Raw genomic sequence first — 6,218 nt, 5'->3', positions numbered from 1 at the left:
TTCGCTTCTGCCGAAAAAGGGAGTCTGTAAATATATTTTGGCATTTTCTGGGATTCACGGATGGAAGTTTGAAATCAAGACGATTGATTCTATTGAAATGCTCTTTCGACGAGGGACATTATTGAAGTAATAGAAATATTTATTGCAGAAGTTATATCGTCTCTAGTTGAATTTACCATCCTGTAAAGAAGGCTCGAGCCCAGCTCTGTCAAAATGGCTGACTGCTGAGCGAGGTCATCACGATGGCCTCTTCAAGGGCGTCCATCACTGTTACTGTAGATAACGGCAGCGTCTGCATTTACCACTCTTGGTCTTTCTCGCTGAGGTCGGGTGCCGCGTGTTGAGCTAATAATCTCTACCACATATCACCGAGTTTGATAGTCTTACAAGTCTCTAGTCTTGTGAAATCTACATGCTTTTGAGATCTGTAGAGTAGCTCCTGATGTAGTGAGATCTTAATAGGCCCTGAGTTGAGTACAGCCTCAATCTGGCGTTGGGGACTTCACGTTCAGACTGGTCCAAGGTTTCCTAGTCCGTTGTGTGATGGGAGGTTTCCCAGACTTCGTCTCCTCCATCTGTAATATACAGTTGTGGCCAGTAGGCGGTGTACTCCTAACAGAGAGCGGTATACGACTCCTCATCATATCGACCTGGACACTGCAGCAGTTATTATAGCGAATTCAGCCACTTTCCCTTCTCTTTGTTCAGCCTGTTTTGCGCTGATGGATGGTTTGAGAAACTTCCACGATCTCTAAATGAATGACGAGACGTCTCCCGAGGCCGCAGACCTGTCCCAACATTCCCTGCATAGCAGAACTATTCCCAGATCTCCCTCTCCAATGCACTTTAAACCAGCTCTGATGTCCCTCTAGTTTAAACCCCCCATCCCTGCTTTCAGAATGACCAAAGACACATTTGACCTTCAAAACCACCCGTCCACATCGACGGCCACCTCCTCGGTTTCCCGCAAAGCTCTCCTGGTTAAAAACGCAAGAAAAGGCCCCTGACTATTCTGGTTCAGAGTTTGCGTTTAAAAAGCCGGCTTTGTAGTCTTAACACTGTGCATCTGGGCCAGACTGCATTTAAAAACTAACATGACCAACCCCGGCGACAGCACTAACCGACTGCCAGTTCATCTGGATTATAATTACAAAGCCTAAACTACGTAAAGCAACATGGAAAAATTGTAATTTTTTGTGACTTTTTCTGCGCGTCCAGTGTCCGAGTCAGGTCGTGACTCCAGGCACAGACGTGGCTGCAGGCCTAGTGCCTGGGTCGCCATTTCACTGACATGGGAGGATGAAGAATGAGGATATTGTAGAAAACAGAAATTGTAAAACTGAAGTTTATTCTTATTTTGAGAGATAAATGTATAAATTATAACAGTATTGGTTACTGCTGTACATTATTTTTGAAGATCCCCTGAAAGATGTAATCCTAATTGTTATTGGGGAAATATAATTTCACGTCATTGTAAAAAGGAGGAAAAAAAGTACAAACAGTGAAGTTAAGATTAGAAGAATAAAATGAATAAAAATGACTTGTGTTTTACCGCCTCGTTATTTGGAACGGTTTACCTGAAATCCCCTTTATTCATTCAAGGTTATCTGGTGCTCTGGATGACACGCCTGGTGGTTTATTCGGCTGCATGGGGAGAACATGGCCTTTACTATGACGAGATAGAGCACCACAAACAAGGAGGCTTTAATAACGGTTATAATACATTGAATTGGAGTTAGTCAAGTTAGTTTGCACCCATGATGACTTTCACATGGTGGGATGCTCAATATAAAGGACAAACACAATGTTGTATGTACAGTGGACATAAACAGTATACACACCGCTGGCTGTTAAAATGTGAGATTCTTAGTGATGTAAAAAAAAAAAAATTTCCGCTTTTTTTTAAATTGCAACCTATAAAAATAAGTTTGATTGTTTTTCACAAACAATCAGAAACAACTTAAAGGAAAAAGGTAAAATACAAAATTACAGTAATCAGGTTGCATAGGCGTGCACATCCTTTTATAATTGGGGGTGTGGCTGTGTGTAGAATTAACCAATCACGTTCAAGCTCGTTAACTAGTAGTTCGTAGACACCTGCCATCAACTGAAGTGACTGTGATTAACCCCAAGTAAAGTTCAGCTGTTCCTGTAGGATTTTCCTGACATCTTGGTTGCATCCAACTGGTCCACAAAGAGCTTACAAAGCATGGACGGGATCTCATTGTTGAAAGGTATCGATCAGGAGAGGGATAAAAGAATTTCCATGGCATTGGATAGACCGTGGAACACAGTGAAGATGATCATCAACAAGTGAAGGAAATATGCCACAACAGTGACATTACCAAGAACAGGATGTCCCTCCAAAACTGATGAGACGAGGAGAAAACTGGTTTGCCAAGAGGCCTACGGCAACATTAAAGGAGCTGCAGGGATTTCTGCCACGTACTGGTTGTGCCTTACATGTGACAACAGTCTCCTGTATTCTTAATATGTCTGGGCTATGGGTGGCAAGATGGGAGCCTTTTCACATGGGAAAAAGAAACACTCAAGCCTGGCTAAATTTTGCAACAAAAAAAACATGCATGCCAGTCTCCCAGAACCGATTCCATGACAAATACTCACAAGACCAATGCTCACTAGACAAATGCTCACAACACTAAAAGAAAAAGACAAATGCTCACAAATTGTTTTATAATCTATATTTACAGTGAAAAATGATAGTATACAGATATACAAATATGAAATGTTTACATATTGATTTAATTATGAAAATATGTACAAATACTTTCAAAACCCAATGCACTAGTAAAATATGTTTCCATGAATTAAGGTTAATTAAGATTATGTATTACCAAACAGTAATTGATAGTGTCATTATCATGATTATCTTTAAGATCACCATTTCATTTGTCAGGGAGATGTGATCCCTCTCACATGCTCAGGCCTATGTGATATGTCTTATGTGACATGCAACAGAATGTTCAGTTGACTTTTTGAAAAATAAAGATTGTAAAACAATTTGTGAGCATTTGTCTCTTTTTCTCTTAGTATTGTGAGCATTTGTCTTGTGAGCATTTGTCTGCACACCCCCAGAACCATGTGGGAAATGTGTTATGGTCTGATGAGACCAAGGTTCCACCTTTTGGCCATAATTCCAAAAGGAATGTTTGGCCCAAAATCAACACAGTACATCACCAGAAGAACAGCATACCCATGGTGAAGCATGGTGGTGGCAGCATCAGGCTTTGAGGCTGCTTTTCTTCAGCTGGAACTGGGGCTTTAGTCAAGGTGGAGGAAATCATGAATAGCTCCAAATACCAGTCCACTTTGGTGCAAAACCTTCACGTGTCTGCTTGAAAGCTGCAGATGAAGAGGGATTTCAGCTTTCAGCACGACAATGACCCGAAGCACACATCCAAATCAACAAAAGAACGCCTTCACCAAAAGATGATCAGTGTCATGGAAAGGCTCAGACCTGAATTCAATAGAAAATCTGTGGGGTGACCTGAGGAGGGCTGTGCACAGGAGATGCCCTCCAAATCTAATGGATCTAGAATGTTTTAGAGTGGGGACATACCGCCAAGTCAAGCTGTGCCAAGCTGACGGACTTGTTCTTCTCCGGGGTCGGGTCACGGTGGCAGCAAGCCAAGTAGGGCACTCCAGACGTCCCTCTCCCCAGCAACGCCCTCCAGCTCCTACTGGGGGATCCCAAGGCATTCCCACACCAGATTGGACATGTAGTTCCTCCAGCGAGTTCTGGGTCTACCCCGGGGTCTCCTCCCAGTTGGCCGTGCCCGGTAAACCTCCAAAGGGAGGAGGCGCCCAGGAGGCATCCAATTCAGGTGCCCGAACCATCTCAACTGGCTCCTTTCGATGCGAAGGAGCAGCTGATAGACTTGTATTCAAATCAAAAGCTGCCTCAACAAAGTATTAGTTTAGGGGTGTGCACACTTATGCAGCCAGGTTGTTTATTTTTATTCCCCTTGAAACTTTCAATTTGTTTTTCCACTTTATTTTTATAGGTTGCAATTTCACATTAGTGCAGCGACCAGGAGACACACAGCAACATCCGGCTTCCCACCCGCAGGGACGGCCTGTAGGGACGCCCGACCAAGCCGGAGGCAACACGGGGATTCGAACGGGCCATCCCCGTGTTGCTAGGCAACGGAATAGACCGCCGCGCTACCCGGACGCCTGGGCTACAATCGTCAATGATAAATTAACCTTTGACCCAAACGCTGACGTTGTTTGTGCTGAGGCCCATCGGGCGCGTGTATTCTTATCGGAAGCTAAGAAGCTTTAGTGTTAACATTTATGCTAACGTTTTTCTCTTGTCTTATTAAGTCTGTGTAACCGGTTATTTTCTTGCCCGGTGCGGGATTCGATACGAGGTGTACCGCACCACAAGGCGACATCACTAACCGCTCAGCTAAAGGGTCAGACCCGTTAGCTAGGGACTAACGTGTCTTATTAGTAGTTTAAATCTGTTCTAACTTTCTGTTTTTGTTAATCATGTGTTGATCGTTGATGTGTTTTTACTGCATGTCCATGCAAAACACTGCCTCTCGGGGATAATAAAAGTTTACCGCCTTACATAACTTGATTATGGCGGAAGTAGTAAAATGTGTTTACTCTCTCTGCAGTTGACTGAGAGACGTCGCTGTTGCTGCCACCTCCCACTTACGTAACACTGTCCCATACAGAGGTAATGGCATGGCACCTGTGGTTGCTGATCATGGATTAAATAGGCCATTTACATCTCTTATCTTCTCAGGTGGAGGCCCTGGATGACTTAATACCCCCTTTCACACTGGCCCAAAAAACAAACAAACCCGCTAACGTACGCTCAGAGAGAGCTTTGTGGGTACTCTTTAGTCTTTTACCGATTTTATCCAGCTTTCAATTTGCTCATCTTGACACAAGATGGTGAGTGTCAACACGTGGCTGTAATCGATTTCTTTAATTACCTGCTAATGGTGGTGGTCTGCACGTGTGACAAATAACTGCTTCATGTGCTCTTTTTCAAAAACGAATCAATTGCACTTACGTCCTTCTCTTGCCTCATGTTTGCCCTACTTCGCTCTTTTCCGCTAGCAACCGGAACTAGTCACCAGTTTCCACATGTCATCTTCTACCTGTGTTGTCGTCCCAGTCCAGTCGCAAACCAGTTTATGCCAACCGCCAAGTCAAAATCCAGAAATAGTAATGAAAAAGCCATGAAAATGATATCAGTCGTCACGTTATTTCCGTACAGCTCCAAACAATCTCTCACGTCGAGAGAACGAATTTCAAATAAACCGCGATGCTATGGGTGAGATTGCGTCATCGGATACAGTATTACTGTAGCCAATAATACTACAGTGTGAGGTGAGACGGTGGGTGGAGCTCGCCTGTGAGGTTGAGCAGGGGGTTATGGGTATTGTAGTCCACAGGCATCGCCGGTCCCTACATTGTTATTGGGGAAAATAAAAGTTCACGTCTTGTGAAAGTAAAAAAAAAAGAAGTTCGAACACTGAAGTTAAGATTAGAAAAATAAAACTGATAAAACTACTCTGTATTTGACCATCTCATTATTTGGAACGGTTGACCTGACAGAAAGTGTATTTCTTTTCGAAGACAAATGTTTGCAAATATTGGTCCAAAATTAAAAATGCATTGAAAGATCCAATTTTGCGTAATCTCTAAATGAGAACTTATCGGTGTTTACATAGGCACAAACACAATACAAAGAACTAAACACTGACATAGCATGCACTCTTGGCTATGATTTCAAATGTACAGCTACTGCTACTTAAATAGTACAATTATATGAATACTATGTAGCAGATATACTTATTCTACTATTAGCTCATGTAGCACTGCTGTGATGTGATTACTATGTGGCACGTGCAACATGATACGTGTATGATATGATTACTGTGCAGCATTCTGTAATGCCAGTTAGCAACACTAGAAAGTATCTATTATTCTGTCTCTTGTCAAGTCAGTTTGGGGGAGGGGCGTCTGCCAAATGTAATGTAAATATAAACTGTAATTCAAATGTGAACTTGAGCAGCGTCCACTTGAAGTAACCAATTAAACTGGACTTTAAATGGATTTTTGAGACCGTTTGCTGAAATGTTACGGAAGTACGTTGTGTTCTTGAACACCAAGCGGGGGGGGGGGCTCTTACCGGAACCACTCTGCCCCTGCCGCTCCTTTACCACGGACGTATT

This window comes from Lampris incognitus, chromosome 17 (assembly GCF_029633865.1).
Source record: "Lampris incognitus isolate fLamInc1 chromosome 17, fLamInc1.hap2, whole genome shotgun sequence".
Classification (NCBI taxonomy): domain Eukaryota; kingdom Metazoa; phylum Chordata; class Actinopteri; order Lampriformes; family Lampridae; genus Lampris; species Lampris incognitus.
Note: the sequence above shows the minus strand (reverse complement) of the source record.